Source organism: Protopterus annectens, chromosome 14.part0, assembly GCF_019279795.1.
Source record: "Protopterus annectens isolate FY-2018-M chromosome 14.part0, PAN1.0, whole genome shotgun sequence".
Taxonomy (NCBI): Eukaryota; Metazoa; Chordata; order Ceratodontiformes; family Protopteridae; genus Protopterus; species Protopterus annectens.
In genome coordinates, this window is record NC_056748.1 from 264,809,800 (window position 1) to 264,829,845 (window position 20,046).

The window sequence follows — 20,046 nt, forward strand, 5'->3', positions numbered from 1 at the left end:
AACCCAAAAAGTCAGAAGTTTGATAAAACAAAATGAACACAATAATTAGCAAGTAAACAGGATATACTACTGTGTAGCTAAATTAATAACTGATAAAGTTCTACCACAAGAACACAGGGTAGTGAGGGAAAGGAAGGGGAGAAACTGAATACCATCATGGAAGTATTGAAAAGAGACAACTATAAAGCAATTAAGACAAGAAGTGTCACTGTTAGATGAGTATAGATGAGGGAATAGATCATCAAAAATAGTAAGAAAGATAAACGTGATAAAAACAATGTGTAGTATTACAACAGACCAGGATCTATTATGCACTATCGCAGATAACAAAATAAAAATTTCAGCATAGACAGAATAACTTAGAAGATACTCAGATAAATATGAAGGAAAAGTACAAAATAAGTAATTTATTGATGACCCAAAAAAGTTTTATAGAGAATTGGGAAACAAGGTAAAAGGAATTGAAAGACTGCCAAAAAAGAAGAAATAAATATATTTTGGAGAAGTATTTATGAAGATCTTGTGGAACATAAAAAAATGCTAAATGGATAGAAGAAGTAAATGAAAGAATAACAAGTTCAAAGGTAGAGCATATGAAACGGTATGACGTAACAGCCAGAGAAATTGAAACAAAGTAAAAAAAAAGCCTCTAACTGGAAACCCCCAGATGCAAATGTAGTACCTCACCTTTGGTTAGAAGTATTAACATCTTTGTAAGAAAATTTAGCCATGAGTAAAAATTATTTATATGCACACCCTGAACAGACACCAACCTGGCTATCAACAGAAAAAACAATGCTCCTACTTAAGAGTTGACCTGCAAGCTACCCTAAAAATTATAGACCGATAACTTGCCTTCTGATGACGTATAAACTATAAATGGGAATTGAGGCCAACAGAGTTTATAGTCATTTAGAAGAAAACTCAATTATGGCAGTAGAACAAAAGGGCAATAAAAGAAAGTCATATGGAACAAAGGATCACTTGTTAAATAAAGTCATAATGGAGAACTCTAAAAAGGGGAAGAATCTAAGTATGGCATGGATCGACTACAAAAAAGCATTTGATAGTATCCCACATTCATGGATAAAAGAGTGCTTAATAATGTATAAGATACACCCTACACTAATCGACTACATTACAGTGACCATGAAACAGTGGCAGACAACTTTGCAATTAAGCCATGATAAAGGACAAATTATTATCTCAGGGATAACAATTCAAAGGGGGATATTCCAGGGTGACTCACTGTCACTGCTGCTATTCTTCCTTGCCCTTACCCATTAAGCTGTCTGCTTAACAGCTTAGGCCATGGTTATAGAAAACAACAAATTGTAAAGACTTCTCATCTTCTTTTTGTCGATGATTTAAAACTGTATAGCTCATCAGATGAGGAACTGAAAGCACAACTGCAAGTTGTCAAAACTTTTTCAGATGGTATAAGAATGTCATTTGGTTTTGATAAATGTGCAAAAGCAACCTTTAAAGCAGGAAAACTGCAGCACCAGGAAAACATCAGTTTGGGACAAGAATGTGATATAAAAGAACTTGAGCAAGAGGGAGTTTATAAATATTTGGGAACTGATGAAGGATTAACAATAAAACATGAACAAATGTGAATAAAACTTAGTAAGGAATACTTTAGAAGACTTAAATTATTCCTGAAAACAGCACTGACATCTAGGAACAAAATCCAAGCTATAAATCAATTTGCTGTTCCTGTCCTAACTTACAGTTTTAGAGTGACTGACTGGCCCCAAAATGTGTTGGATAGATTAGATAGGAAAAAAAGAAGGATGCTTCATGCTCACCAAATAATTGATAAAAATCAGTGCATACCAAGATTATGTATTCTCCATTCCAAAGGAGGGATGGGCCTCCTTGAAACTGATTACATGTATAGATCTGCAATCGTGGGACTCCACACATATCTGCTGATCTCACAAGACCCAAATGTAGTGAAAGTTTTGAAACATGAGGAGAATAAATCTAAGATGACTTCTCTGCTTAATCTAGCAGAAGCATATTGTCGTCAAGCAGGAATGGAAATCAAACCAGAAGTAGATAAAAATTAGGCAGCAACTGAATATGCCAAAAAACAAAAGAAAGGATATTAGGTGAAGGACCAGATGAGAAGGCGAGAAATGTGGAAAATGCATAAATATAGTTGCAAGTATAGAAAACTTCTGGAAGAACCTCATGTTGATCAGGAACGAATGTTAAGGAGAGGGGAATTCAAACCAAGAGATGAAAAGTTAATATTGGTGGCCCAAGATAGTGGTCTGGGTACACATTGGTTTACAAAGTCCATTGAACATGTGGGAGAAACAGACAAATGTATGTTTTGTAAAACCAAATTGGAAACAGTCGCACACCTCGTTGCTAGTTGTGACATATAAAAGGCAGAAGGACTGTGTACTGAAGGGCATAATAATGTGGCAAGATTGTTGCTCTGGGGATTGTGCAAAAATTGTTGTATTGAAGTGGCTGAAAAACACTGGAAACATGAGCCTCAAAGGATCATAGAAAATGATGAAGTTTACATCATATGGAATCATCCATTACCAACAGTTCAAAAGATGGATGCTAGAAAACCGGATAAAGTAATCCTTGAAAAGAAGACAAAAGTAGCATTGATCATTGAAATTTCCACACTCATTGACTACAGTGTCTTACGTACAAAGAGACACAAAGTCATAAAATATCAGAATTTGGAGGCAGGAACAAGAGCAATTTGGAAGAAAGATATCCAGACAGTCCCAATAGTAGCAGGAGCAATGGGTCTTATAAAAAAGAATCTACAATTGTATTTACATATGTTACCAATACATGTAATTGTACAAATTTCAGAAGGAGTTATTATTGGGCACATTGTGGGTGCTACAAAGAGCACTTTTGGCTGACATCAAAGATTGAAACAATACTAATTTCATAAACTTTAGTAGTACTTTGACTTAGGAATGGGGTCCATTCTAATCATGGTATTAGAAACCCATAAGATTTAGAGAAATTAAAAAAGGGAGGTTAGCATAACAATTAAGGTGTTTATATTACAGACACAAGGTGCAGGGTTTAATTATCACATGAGGTAATTGGCTAGGCTTAAAATGGCCCACAAGGGCAGTTAGCCTAGTACAAATCTATAAATTTAATGCAAAGACGTTTTTGTGAACCTCAGAATTATCCTTTGGACATAATAGCATGTTTTCCATGTAACAGTAAGTATTATAATAACTTAATATCAGACTTTACAGTGGTGTGCAATTATTTACAAAATATAAGCAGTATTGATTTTGTAAATACCAATGCACACAGTGCTGTTACAGTACACGTTGGGAGTTCCAGTTAAGAAACTTAGTATTTATAGATGCTTGCATAAAGGAGACTTGGTATTTATAGATCCTTGCTTTGTATTATATTAATTAACTAGTATTTACTGAGCAATAAATACACTAGGTAGGATACAGAAACAATTTGTGTCAAATATGGTGCTCATTTGTGCATTTCCTGTGCACTCACTGGGTACTAGCAATTTAAAAAGAAGGCTTGTGCAGGTAGGTACAGTACAGTACGCATCATGTATCCATAAATTCTGTGCATGAAAATAAGTAACGAGATACAAATACTGAAATTCACAATATCATGGATACACAATGTTAAGTTGAAATAAGCAGGTATAAATTGGTACAGCAAATGGAAGCATATCTGTGCACAGCAAATCCATGGAGAACTGAGACAGTGCTAGATCAGTTAAACCAACACTGTGTATTCCAGGCACTAATTGTACTTGTTCTGGAATATAAGTTCTACAACAATATTAGTGCTGGCATTTGTGACTGATCTACTATGGCCTAACTGACCATCAGATCTTTGGCCAATTTCAAGTAGACAATAAGTTACTGTGGACCATGTGTGATGCACTGATCATAAAGGGTTGATTTAGGAATGTTTGGTTCATCTATTCTCTTTGACAGCAAGGTATGTATTGCCTTAACTAACGTGACCGCAGGATCTTACAGCATCCAGTAAGGAACACCCTGCAGTCTTTCAGGTATCATCCTTAAGGATATTGGATATGTAACTGCATGTTGTAGCTGTGTCGGTGGTGCAACAGGTAGCATGCTCTCTTTTGATGAAGAAGGCTGTGGGTTCTATTCCACACCAGGTACATAGATTGCTTACACTGCTGTGTAGAATAAGCCCCATTGTCTTGAGTTAGTGGTAGCTCAGGTGGATGTAAGAGATGTCATGGCACCTGTTGAAAAGAATAAGGGAGGTTCCATGATGCCCTGGCCAAATTCCCCTGAAAAGAGGCTACTAGCCTAGTAGGACTAATATACTTAACAAAGGATAAACAAAAAATAAATGTACTAAGATGGTCTTGTAAGAAACATGTTAAACAGCATGCTTACAGGATGAATTTCTAGACAGGAATCTATTTTATGTGCAGGGAGCACCTGATAATGATAATGTGACACTGTCTGTATGTGATGTATAGTAACCTCGCATGAAAAGTGTTTAACGTATAACTGGCTTATAACACTAGTGCATCATGTACACACAGTAGGTGAATGTAATTAGAATGTTGTCATTTGCTGTCACTAGTTGTAACCAGAGCTTGTGGTAATTAACTGAGTACCTACATTACACAAACCATCTGCCACCTTAGTCTTGTGACTAATGGAAACTTGAAAGCTAGACAACAAAGCATTTGGACTACATTTCACATCCAGACAAGTAAATTTAAACTACATTTATAATTGCACTTATCATTCAAATCAGTTTTGTGTGTTGTTTGCTCTTTATCCATAGTTTAATCAGCCAAAGCCTACTACAGCGTAATATTGCTACCACCGTAACTCATGCTGAATTTGGCAGTTGCCCTGATTAGCAAATATCTTCTGTGGAAAAAAAAACATTCTCATCCAGTTTCTTAACCACCTATAGCCCTGGGCCTTCATCTATTATACTTTGAAATTTCCTCACCAACCTTATTATTCAGACCAGACTTGCTTGCCTCAGACAAATGTTCTCCCATTCGAGCCTTCTCTACCTCAGTACAGACCATACTTATCAACTTCTTAGTATAAGAATTCTGGACAAAGCCAAAAGCAGTGGGGGAACAAAGTCCCAAAATGGGGACAATTTTTAAATATTGCTTTTATAATCTTGGAAATTCAATAAAAATAACAGGTTTTGAATTTGCATGTTTTTTTCTGAGAGGTATGAAGTATGAAACTCAAATGTCTGTTATTATTTAGTAACCTCAATCCTCAATGATCTGCCAGAAAACCACAACATTTTACAAGGAGCAGACAAAACATACAAGGCAAAAATATGGTCAGTTGAGAGGCTTAAGTCATGATTTTTAGGCCATTCTCTGTGTTCTTCAAACCATTATCAAAATCTGCATGATAGCAAGTTAAATATACATCAGGTTAAAACCAGTAGGAATTTTACAAGTGCTTATTGCTCCGACAGTGTCTGACTCTTCCAATACTAACCCCATGACTAAAACTAAAGAGTGTAAATACGTGAGACACTAACATTATTTTATATTATTTACCATATTTTATTTTGTTATACTTAATCCATGCATTTCATTAGTTAATTACGTCATTCCTTCATTTATTCATTTTTCTGATTACCCACTTAACTTAAAGCAGGATCACAGTGGAGCTGGAATCTGGCCCAGCACTCACTGGATATAAAGCATAAAATCTCATTGTGAATGCGGTACCAAACCATTATGAGATATACAGATACTCTCACACTACTTGTACACCTATGGACAATTTTGAGGAACAGCAGTTCACATAAAGCACATCTTTGGGTGTGGAAAGAAATAAGAGCACCAGATAATATCCACGTGAACTCAAGTAGGTTGTGCAGACTCCACACAGAAGGCACCCCAACCTTGTATTGAACCAGAGAACCCAGCACTGTTTGGTAACAATGACAACCTCTGCATCACTGTATTACCCATGCTCCTCTATCCTTAGCTTTTATTTGTTGTAGGTTGTTTCAAATGCAATATTCTTCCAGTTACCAAGCATGAGTAGACTTTTTTACACCATGTGTATTTACATTATGTTTGTATATCATGTAATTAGACACTGTCTGAAAAAGGGCCAAAATGTCTAAATCACCTGCTTAAACAAAATTAAGTAACTATCTAACTAATTAAATAAAATGGGAGTTTTGTGGTATTACACAACAAAATGATTAAATACTGAAATATTTAGCTTTCTTTATTTCATTTTATTTGAAAGAGGTGAGGCGACAGAGTGGGAAATTATGTTTTTCATCCATGACCAAGCAACAGGAAATAAACACCTTAAGATGTCAACAAATGTTAAATAAATAAAGATCAGTAGTATAAATTATGAAGTACAAACTCACCAATATCAAATGTAAAATATATATTTAGAGAAGCATACTGGGAGATAATCAGATGAAAAACAAGCTATATGCTACATTCCACTTTTAACAAACAAACAGCAGATATATTGTAGTTTGTTCACTGATGGGGTAGGGCATTCCCACAGAACTATTCTTGTTCATTTCAATGTTATAAGCAAGAGGTTAGTAGTAAATCCTGGCATTTGAGATAAAAGAGAAAACAAGTTATTTAACATATATTCCATGCAGACAGCATACTTATTTGTAATACACCAATGCTTTCTTAACATTTCTACATGAAGACAATTCTGTGCATGGCATAGCCCTTATGCCCTCTGTGGGGTACAGTAGCTCTCATGTCCACATATTATATATATTTAAAAGCATATGTTAATCACAACAGATCTGTCATATCCTTTTTGTTGTGAAGCTAATACAGTAGCAGGCTACTGCACGTCATACTGTGAGTATGGTGTGTGGTACTTTACTCACATGAACCAAATAACTCTTTCTGTCAGTCTAAATAATTGCTCATCAAGAAGCTCAGTGGTGACACTCCTCAGCATGAGCTGTCTCACTCACACACACACACACACACACACACACACACACACACACATGCACACGCACACACACACACGCACACACACACACACACACACACACACACATACACTGCATTCCTTTATTCAAAGAGCTATAATCCTTATTCTACCCATCTGGATGTCAACAAAAGCATAGGTTTTGGGTCAGTCAAGTTGTGGTCCCACTCGTCGCTGCCTCTGGGCTCGTAAACAGTGCACTACATCTTATACTTTATTAACTTAAACATTTAAACTTAGTCTGAGACATGGACTGAGGAAGAACTACAAGATAATGTAACCACCAACTCTTCGGGAAATCAGAAATAAATATATGCAGCCAGCTTCATTGAAATAAAAAAGTACATGACAATAAAAAAATTATGTACTGTTTCAATTTGAATCACTACTCTCAAACCGGAGTTACAGCCAAGCCAAGACAAACCGAAAGCAAGGCAAGATACTGATGTCATTGCACACGCCCCCCCTGCACGTTGGCAATGGCGTGGTAATGTCATCATCATAAAAAAAAATAAAAAAATAAAACAAATCAGGAATTAAGGGGGGCACTTGGGAATTCATGGCACCTCATTATTTTGCCCTTAAAACCAGTAAATACTGAGCAATTCTGTACAGTTGAGAGGTATGGACTCCTCTGTCAAGTGTCCAAGCCAAGTCTTCCAGCACTCTATCTGTGAAATCAGTGCTTCGTGTCCCTGCTCCTAGTAGCTGACACACACACACACACACACACACACACACACACACACACACACACACACACACACACACACACACACACACACACACACACACACACACACACACATACACACACACTGTGAGATTTGATTTTTCACACACATACCTGGGAAAGGCTTGCTGTGGCCCCTTCTGCCCAGAGTATAAGGTAGTTATCACTGCCAATAGACACTCCACAATCAGCTACTCTAAGGCCCTTAACAAAGTGTGTCTAATTATACTGTATAATATTAATACTAATACAAATGGTAGTAGCTGACAAAGGCAGCTAGGCATTCTGGAATGGCCCACTCAGTATCACCAAATAAATACAAGCACTCTCAAAGGTTAAATACTTTCTAAAAGGACCAACCACAATAAAAGTTTTAAATATATTTAATAATAAATAATAAAAGAATACGAAAATACTGACTGAATATATTTACAGTAAACCACATGGTTTAAATCACAGGAACAGATGGACAGACTCAGACAAATAAAAACAATATCTAAACTAAGCTTCACTATATTTTCCTGACTGAATATAGGAGAATTACTATCCTCTACTTACTTAATAGAGCAAGACAGATCATGTGGTGAATGGTCCTTCTTGCTGTCAGGCCCAAGGCAAAACACTCAATACTGAAAGATTTCTGTTTGTAATATCTAAAATTTTCAAGCTGGCTGGCAGAATGACCTCATTTGGTCATGTGACTTTAGGTTCTCATACGATTCCTCTTTGAAGCTTGAGACAGGATGTTAGCATAAATGTGATAAGATGTATATCTGAAGTTTTACTAATGTTTATCACAGTGCCTGGGGCTTCCCCTCTTTTTACTGAGCTAATGAACAAAGGCTTCTTTCAGACATGCCATTTCCAGTCCTATTCAGAGCTGTGAGATTAGCACTTCCATGGCCCAACAGGTGGTCCAATAAACAGTATTTTTCTTAAAGTAAGAAGTAAGCTAGTTGTTTAACTCCTTCTCTTCTAGTGTCCTTTGCTAACATATATACATACAGTCTCACATGTATATTCCTTCTCTGTCCAGCAAGACCCACTGTTGATACATTTTTAAACACTAGCAACTTTACAAACACATTTTGATTTCCAAATGCTGTACAGTTCTAATACATCTGTAACATAAGCATTTGTGCAAATCACTTTGATATTCAAAAGGCATACAGTTCTAATACATTTGTAATACAAGCATCTTGTATAAATCAGTTTGATATTTAAAGGACATATCATTCTTTACAGAACTCTAGCTGGCTATGCTGGCACTAGCCGATATCATCACAGTGTTCATTGTTATTCAATGCAAAACCTTTTCTATGTTACACTTGTAATTGTTTTGTATTCTTAATAAAATATAATTTAGTTAAAAAGGTAGTTTTTTACTGCATCTTTCTCCACTCTGCTATCACTTAGTTTGTTCTTGCTGAAACCGATTGTATCACATCAAATGCATGTGCTGTTTCAAATAAATGAAGCTCATAACTGAGTCTATTTTACAAACCTTTGTGCCTTCCTACAGAAATATTAAAATAACAGTTCTGTCATTAGCATCAATCCTCAGCCTAGCATGGTGATACAGAGACAATGTAATTTTCTTAGATTTAAACCATTAAAAGCATGAATGATGTATTTGTTGTGACACCAGTTAAGAATGGTTGTGATCACAATGGATTATTACACATTTAAATTTTATCTTCCACTTAGATTAGTCTCTTTAAAAAATGTCCTTTTTATCTAAAATAAATACTGAACCTGACCACAGCAGTGGTCTGGAGTGACTATCAGGTTAATCTGGTTTTGCTCAGTAAAGCTGAATCAGAATCTAAGCTAGTTTTTTACTAGTTTTTGAGGAATTGGAAACATGTTTCACCTTAAACATTTTCTGGCCTACCAGCATTTCTTATATTAGTGTACCTCTCTCTGTTTTCCAAATAACTTATATTTTATTTAGGAGAACACTCCTTAGCTACTAATGATATCTGGATTTCTAAAAGAGGCACTCTTTCATCATGTATGTACGTGGTTGTCTTTTGGCTTTTTCCCAGTAAGGGGTCGCCACAGCGGAACTCCGGTCCGCTAATGATTGGCAGTAGATTTTTAAAAAAACGCTGAGGTGCCAGCTCGATGCCCAACCTTCAACAAAGGCACGCCCATTTACGCACGCATGTCTTTCGAACACTACCCAACCACGGGGAGGACATGCGGACTCCACACAGAAGGCACTCCCAAGCCAAGCCAAGAATCGAACAGGAGAACCTCTTGCTGTGAGGTAACAATGCTACTGCCATACCACCGCGGCATCTTTCATCATGTATGTACAGTGGTAGCATATTCTAACACTTTTGAAGACTGCTTCACTTACTGCAAGTTTCATATGTAAATACTGATTTTCGGGTGACTTTTGAAACTTGACTACTGGTTCTTATATATTTTTGACAGCTAAAACAATATTTTGCAATTTAATTTCCTCACAAAACTTGCCTGTAGCAAATTTCTGTCCAGCAGCATGGAACTTCTACTATACTCAGCTTGATACAGAGATTCGTAGATTCCTTTGGAGGAAGACTCAAGAAGATTCTCACATTTTTGACTTGATAACATTGTTGAGGAATGTTATTAAAACAACTTCTTGGAGGTCACTTTGACTAAATTAAGATGTTTGTTCACAAAGCAATGTCATAAATGCATTTTTTAATAAAATAGTCACCAAAACATGAGTTGACATAAGAGCACACACAGGTACTCATGCTTGCTGGATGCATAACACTCTTTGGAACTTTTTTACATCTTTCTAGTATAACAATGGAATTTTAAAACATAACTCTTAGACCCATCCCACATAGTTTCTGCAAATGTAGGTTAGTTTATAGTAAGAATAAATCAGCACATTTATGTATTTCTGTCTGTCTGTCTAGCATCTAAGCCAGCTTTCTAACTAGATTTAATTTGTTGTATCATGTCTCCCCCTCTCTCTTTCTTTCTCTCTCTGTATATATATATATATATATATATATATATATATATATATATATATATATATATATATATATACACACACACAAAACACATACTCACCTGCACACACACATATCTATCTACCTATCTATAAATGGGTGCAACTCAAGTGTTAGAATGCACATTTGGTAGAAATGTTTTCTGGATGAAAAAAAAGAGTGCACAAATGAATGAGTGGTCACTTAACTGAATCACACATGCTTGCATTTAGTTTTATACAGTGTAGGTAAGGAGTGTGTGGGAATATTAATGTTTGAATGAAAAAGGGGTGGTAATAAAGATGTGGTAGACTGTGTTATAGCAGTTGTTATGAATATACATGTGTTTGCAGGTCATGGTTAGGTAAGGGGACAGAGTCAGTATTATGCATATTTTGTGTTGTCTGTGTTCTATGCACCTTTGTCTGCTGTAGTAACACTGTTAAGGAAAAAGTTCTTAGTTATGTAATATGTAGGATTAGGGGAAGGGGGTGCAATTAGGGTTATGGTTAGGGTTAGCACACATGTGTAAGATGGTAGAAAGGGGTGACAATAACCTTAATTGTAATCCTAACCCTAAACATTACATTACTAAAAATCCTTTCCCCTAACAGTGCCACTACTCACCACTAAGACAACACCGTGGTTTTATAGTTAGGATTTACTGATATAGGGATTTTTAGTGGGAGAGAAATATTCATTGTTTTATAATTAAGTCTTATGAGTCTTTCAATGTTTTTGTCATTCTCATGTTTTTCCTACCATTCGTGATTCCCTCTAATGAGTTTTCAATATTTTGTGACATAATTACATACAGATATGTACTAGAAAGTATTGAGAGTGGGTAAGATCAACAGTTGTGTAGTTGATTGCAGATGGCTGACTAGGCAATTGATCAACAGTCATGTGAGATTGACAATCTCCAGGTAGAGGATTATTCCTTTTCCCCAGGGATTGTGTGAGCTTGGAGTTAGTCTATGTAGTCAACTATGGGCCTTTTCATTATTTTCTGGTGCCCCATACAAGCACACACACACACACACACACACACACACACACACACACACACACACACACACACACACACACACATATATATATATATATATATATACATATATATACACACACACACACACACACACACACACACACACACACACACACACAGATACTGTATAATACCTAACAGTCATTGCAAACTCTTTATTACAACAGAAAGAAGAGACTGCTTTGGTTTCTTACAACTGACTTGGAAGTTCTTCAGACAATTAATGGACTATCACACGTCATTAAATAGCAACCTAGTCATGTGACATAAAACCACCAATGGTAAAACAAAAAATGTGAAATCTCATTCAAATCTACATATATATATATATATATATATATATATAGAGAGAGAGAGAGAGAGAGAGAAAGTCATATAAAATAGCTTATAATCATTATCTGCCATTCACAGGCAGTCTACCATGCAAGTACTGACTAGATCTGTTGCTGCTTAGCTTCTAAAATCAGAAACATTCTGGGTGGTGCAGTCATAGCCAGTTTTTAAGCACATAAATTTAAAATTGTCACTTTCTGCTACAAATATAGCTACAGATGCAGAAGTGGAATAATTGCTTGATTATTTCCTGGCCAAATTCCAGAAATCCTATTACTGAAGAGATTTTAAATAGTGCAAACATACAAGTGGATGTGCCTCTTTGATAAATAGTTTAAGAAAAAAGGCATTCAAATTAAAAAAAAAATCTATGACAATGTGAATATTTAGCTAAAATATGTGCCTAAAGGACGTAGGTTAAAGAAATTTCCTAATGAAGTACAATAAAATATTTAGTTATTCAACTCCATTCTGAACTTATTTAATTCAGTAGGCCTGAAAATGACTGACTTGATATTCAAAGAAAATGATAGGTAAATGAAGCCTTTACAGCTGACGTACAAACATAGATTAAAAGAGTTTCAGGAAACAGAGAAAATGTTTCTAAAATGAAACATATTTTTGTTCAAACTCATCAGCATGAATTGTTGAAGGTTAAATAACTCAAAATAAAAAAAAAACTGATTCACGACAGACAAAAAAATGAAAAAAAAGTTCAGATAACTATAAGGAGTCTAATCAGTCAGAATGCAGTATAGATGGTGATGATGTCATATTATAGGAAAACCATAATGAATATGATGTCTTTTAGATGATGCAAAAGTTAAAACAGTGCATTGTTCTAAAGGAATTGCAGAAAAATATAAATGGAAAGATAGTTTATTAGTAAAGCAACCCCCTACAAATCCAGAGACATATCTTCTATTACAAAATTATTAACAGGAGACCAACTACAAGTGCTGGAATAAGTAGAGACATTCCTTTCAGCAAACAAATTGTTACAACAACAGACTGCCACCATGTTTTTGAGACCCAGGAGAGGTAGGGGAACTTATTGGAAAGGTATAAATCAAGCTTACAATTACAGAAATGCCTAATACAAAAACAACAGGACTTTCCCGATGGAGAACTAGAAATGTATTTCAGCTCTGTGACTCAGCTTAAGGTAACAAATTTTTGTTGTGAAATTCTTCATGAGACTGAGGTATTCTTGAAAATAAAAGGGTTCACTTTTTATAGCTACTGTAGCAATGTTTCTAAGATTAAAAGTATTAAAATGATATACTAGGAATATAAATATTTAACGGATATACAAGGGCATTTTTTCTCAGAACGTAATAGCACTGTTTAAAAAAAAACTTAGTGTTCATACCCTTGTTCTTCATCTAGCAATAGAGGTTTTGGGGGGAAAAAATTTGTGCTTAAGACAATAAAAATCTTTTAGAAACTCCAGGGCCATTCAAAAGAAATGAATAAAGTGTTATAGTTTAAATGCATATCAAAGAGAAAAACTAACTAAAACTCATATCTGTCGGCATCAGATACAGACGTATGAAGGGAGGTAAAGAGGGACCATTGTTGTCATTGATAATACTGAATAAAACAACAGGATATTAAATTTACTTAATATAACTTCACAATAAGTATAAAGGTGTTTTTTGTGAATGCTGACAGCATGACATACTGTGTGCACATTATATTATATTATATTATATTATGAATAGTCATTTGGCACACTTGCAGTTGAAAGAAGTTATTACTGATGCTATCTAAGATGCTTATGTGGTTTCTAATCCAGTTATTCCTACAATGTTTAGAATTACCAAGGTTATGTGAATAAGACAAATTTTCCTTTTAGGCATAACGTAAAAGCAGCAGGGTCTAAGACTGAACCCAGGGCTTTAACAGAGAAAATGCTGAACCCTTTTCTAGTCCCTTCCATACCGTTCAACTTGCAAGCATTAAAAATCAAGGTACAAGATTTTGCAAAGCTTGCCAAATCTGGTGCATTACATCAATCTTAGTGTGAAACTTGTTGATAGTATTGTAATATGCTAATATACAATAAGAAACTCAGAATACCTCTGTGCACAGCGGAGTACCACAGTTCCAATAGTGCACTACAGAAATGCGCAAGTAATCTGTAAGTATAAGAAACCGTTGTCCAATAATGTCGTACAGTACCAAACAAATGGAAAGACATCACAAATCAAAATCCCAGTAATTGTTTAGAAAGATAACAAAATCTGTAAAGTAACTTTATGGACAACTACAGAATGTTACTGACTCTCTAGTGATAACCCAAAAAAACACACATTAACTCAATTCATTTGAGCAATGCCTCCAGGTGCATCTGCAGTTAACTCCTACTGACACCTCTAGTCGTCAAATAGTGTGTGTGCATATTTGCATCAATAGTTCCAAAACCATGCTATGTATAAGGTTTTAAAAGATTTTATCTTTAAGCTTACACAATGGCAAACACAACTGCATTAATGTTTGACCTCTGTCTAGTGCAGGTAAATAGACATTAACGGTTATTTTCATGATATCAGTTTATATAGCTACAATTTTCAATTTTTTCTAAATATCTCAACAGACAAGTAACACAGATAGAACTCCTTAGCTTCATATGAAAGCTCTCAGCAAGATGAATAAAATGCTGCTGACAGTATGTGTATAACTTGAATGGCTGCCGCAATATTGTACGTTGTTTACTAAATATTACAAATGTAATAGTTACTGAATACTACCATTATAAAAATAGTTTGTGCTGAAGACTTTGCCATTCATACTTCTTTTATAACCACTATAGTTCCAGAAATATGAACATTTGTTTGAAATGTGAGTACATAACTTGATCATGTCAAAAGACAGGCTCCGCTCATTGGAAGTTACAGTGCAAACTTCCTGAGCTCCATTTTAGTGAATGAGTTAAAAATGCAAAGTATTCCAAACTAATCAGCATGGCAGTCATAACAGAAATTTGCAGGAGTGCACACAGAAACATATTAGATCACGGATATGTGCATATGCCATCCATTAACTTAATATACATGCTCCAAACCTGCAAGACTATTTGTAATACATATATATTCACATCATTCATTACCTTGGAATCAGAGACAACTAATGATATCAACATAATACATGTGTCTTAAAAAAATATTGGCTTGAATGTATGGATTCCAACAGAATCCGTAAATTTCTTAATAGAAAAAAAAAATTTAAGGCAAAAGGAATTAACGGCCACTTTGCCATAGATATCAGTTGCTAATACTGGATTTGGGACCTGTATGGGGAACACAAATAACACAAACACCCAAGGAAAGAGGGAGACAGAAAAGAAGATGTGGGGTATGGGTGAAGAAGAGGACAAACAAGAGGAATGTTGGAATAGGAAAATCTGAGAGAAAGTCAGAGAGGCACGGACAATATTTTTTTGGTGGGAATAGGCCCCATTTTTTTGATTTTTTAAAGAATGGAAGGAAAGGTAAACAGAGGGAGAGAGGAGATGGAGGTAAGCACATAAGCTACACCCATAGAACAAATAGCACATCACAAGACAAAGACTGAAAAAAAACAGTATGGACAGGGTAGTTACACAGACACTACACTGCACAAAACAGGCAATTGAAAGTTGTCAGACAGGTTGGGGATACATAGCAGCCATGGTGAAATGCAGAAAAAAATCTACCTATGTAGTATCACATTAGCACATGTTGCACAATGTGTGACAGTCATATCTGGATGTATATGGCAATGGTATAAGGATGTTCCAGGGTAATAAATTAGGATCACAGTGCACATAGGATAAAAATACATATATCCAATTAGTCCATCAGCACTGCAGGTGGTTAGCCAAGCCACATCACAGATGAACACATGCAGATCAAGCAATGGTACATATCTCCAGAGGACAGAAACAAACCTATGAACATGCATGTGAAAGGCAAACAACCAAGCACAGTGCCAAACAGAAGTACTGCAGAAGATCAGCTAAGGCTGCTGAATACACAAGTAGGTGTACACAACCAAATGTGTGTATTATACACATATGCCATGTCAAACGCAACACATAGGCGTACATATGTATGTATGTGTGTCAGTAGCATAAATGGAATGTACATGAAATCAAGGTCAATTGACATAACATACACCAAAATGGCATAATAATATGTTAAAAAATCTAACAAGACAGAATATTGAATTTACTAGGTTGTGCACATGGATGTGAAAAAAAAATACAGTGAGTAACACACAAGTACAATGAGAATAAGAACATATTGAAAGCATTAGCCAGCAGCTTGTGTGCAAATGTCCCACATTCTAAAATGCTCAAACATTTGGCAAATGTTCACCATCTCAAATTAATAACTGGCAATATACAGTAGTTTTGACAGAGGTGAACATACTTGCAGTAAACACATAGCTCTCAACTGTCCAGATTTTCACAGAATGTCCATATTCTTGCCTCATATTTTGGTCTGTTCCTCATAAAATTTGAGGTTTTCTGGCAAATCACTGAGGATTGACATCACTAAGTAATGTCATACATTTGAATTTCAAGCTTTATATCCTTCAGAAAATGTATAACAAAAATCCTGTTATTCTAGCAACTTTATAAGAGCAATATTTACAATCTGTCCCTATTTTTATGCCTTTGTTCCCCCATTATTTTAGGCTTTGTCTGGATTTTTTGCACAAAGAAGTTGAGAACTATGCAAGGGACATATCAAAGTGGTAGGGAGGTAGACAACCTGCGACCGCATTATGTTACAGCAGGACATGACAAGCTGACATAATGCAAATACATGTGTAAAGCACACGGGGTGCTGTAGAGGACACACAGACATCCATTTAAACCAATGAAAACTATATGTGAAATGGACAGATGGTGTGATGATATCTACAAAACTGGACATGTGTAAAACACACATACACAGTAATATGCAATCATGTCACATCAACATGCATAGGTAAGCAAGTTAAAAATTTCAGTCACATACACCTATACTGTCGTGCAAATTTCAAATAAAGAAATCCATGTGTATGTCAACTACACTGCTCATTACAGTGCAGGGGACACCTCTGTGAGCATCATTATATCACATTTGCAGTACAATATTGGGTGCTCACTTGTCAAAGCTACATATCTGTGGCAATATGTATCTGACTATGTGCACACATACATGCAATATTGTATTATTTATTTATTTGGCATTTGTTTCCCAGGAAAGTCCGAATAGGTCATGAGATGTATTCAACTATTTATGGAAGGTGTATACCAATGTGACTACATCATGGGTGTGGAAGTGCTACATACAACAACATGTTGTATGGTACTATAAAAGACTGTGTAATCTGTAACACTGTGTACATATTAATGTTACCTTGCTCTTTGATGCAGTCAGATAAGGAGGACTACACATACACAGAATATAACTTATCTGATCCCACATGGTGTAAGTATTGCCCAGCCATGACACAACACCACATCATGAGAGTGGGACATCATGACAACTGCCATCCAAAAACATGTGGATTAACACGTCTGTATGTTGCACATACCCAATATGGAAAAACAGACATCCATATGACACTGTTAGTACTGGACTATGAATAATGCATATTGTCTGTCAATCATCCAGTAAGACAAATGTTTACAGGTTGCCTGTTGCAGCACTATCAATAGGTTAACTGCCTCAATGCATGGATAGTTGAATGTGTGTGGACAGTGTAATGTGTTAATATGTGTCATGCACACTGAAACCACAGTAAATGTTGCACAATAATAGCACCTAAGCATGACAGATACATGGTGTGCATGCACAAGAATGCATATATAGTCCAATCAATTAAACATCAGTCACCATGTTGGCAGCTGAATACAAGTGGAGCACACAGACAATACCTATCAACTGGAGGGATCAGGCTGATGTGGATCAGACTCCCGAATGATCTCATGAGCTATCATCCTGAACAAATCCTGCATAGTTCCTGCAATTTCATCGAACAAAGTTCCCATCATGTCCCTCACGTATTTGGAACACTTTGGTAATGACCTCCCTGATCTCCTCCTGAAAATTGTCTCTGTCATGGCCATGGGGACATTTCCTATGGCATGCAGACATGGTGACTCTAGTAGGGGCAGGTCCAGGATCCTCATTGTTGTCATTGTCACCATCTTCTTTGGATGATTCAGGCAGCAGCTTTACACATGCATGTCATGATCTTTGGATTGGTGAACATCCTTGGGTACCAAGCTCTGTAAAGATTAATTGCGAAACACAACAGAAAAGAAAACAATGTCTGTCATGCAGAGCAATCCCATGAAAATCAGAGCACAACACAATATTGTTATGATGACATTTTATACAGAGACTGAGACACAGCCATTATGGACAGAGTTATCAATGACCTGATATGTCATATTCCTAAAAAGGACAACATTATTCTTTACTGGTCAATCCTATATGCTTAGACACACACACACACAGACACACACAGACACACACAGACACACACAGACACACACACACACACACACACACACACACATCAATAGCATTGTAAAAATGTATGAATGGTCAATAAACATATTTTTTTCTGTCTGCATTCAATGACGTATATGAGTGGACACAACATGCCATTGTATAAATCATGAGAAAGATGTCGGAGACTATTGTGGACAACATGCACAACATATGACAATCTTCTGAGACAGGTAGCATGATATTTGGCTAAACACACATCAAAATGATGAGCACAGCACTAAAAGCAACGTGATATGCTCAATCAAAACAACTGTACCCATATCAGAATGTAATATATATGTTAATAGTAGTATTGGATTTGTACAAATGTATGCATTCTCACCCAAAACAAACATGAATCAAAAGACTTACAAATCAGATATTTTGGAACATGATTACTGATTATGACCTGCTGCTATCAAATGTTGGGTAATCAACTTAGGCTTAACCCAGAAAGAAATGAGACCCTATTTTCATTTGTATTCATACAACTTTCTCACCTTTACCCATATGCAATTTATGTTGGGAATATCTGAAATTTATCCATTAGTGTGAGATTTGGGTGTCATCATTGATAAAGACTTTAAGGAACAGGCACTGGTTGTTGTATAGAGTTCAAATTAGTATTAAAAAAATCCCTTTATCTACAATTTCATGCAGCTCTCAGACATTGGTACTTTGCAGCTAAGTCACAGACTAAAATTGTGCAGTTCTGTCCTATCATTTTATCCTGCAGGAGCTGCATTGGTAGCCTTTCACTACAGCAACAGTTCTAACAACAGCTGTCAAGTACAACAATGGTCCACCTAAGTTGAAACCCGCACTGACCTAATATGTCCTTATTAGGTTCCTCAGGGTGTCAGATGTGGGGTCGCTGACTGTTTCATATACTACCCGGAAACCTTAACAAGGTATTATGTGCCTACCTTGCTCTAGTTCTTTGGAATTAAGTTCCCCTTCAAATCTTGCCGAAGCCTGTTTCAGTAAGTTACTGAAGTAACTTCTTTTTAATTCTCAGGTAGCAATCATCTCCTTTATTTATTTGTTTTATTTTTGAGTTTGTGCCTATCTTTGATATATTTCTACAATGCATGGCACAAGTTTACTTCCCTACTTGTGAAATGATTAGCAAATAAGCATGTAATTACTTTAAATAACAACAACAACAATAATAATAATAATAACAATAAAATAATAATAATTTCCTTAACTCTAAGAATGTCACAATAAACACTGCATTAGTAAATACAATAAAAACTAAAAGTGGATATTAAAACATGTACTAACTACTATCATAAAATCCACCCAACACAAAGTGTAATACCTAAACTTATCTAAATTCAAATTCCTTAAACACAGTAATTAAATGCAACTCATTTACTTATAAAACTAT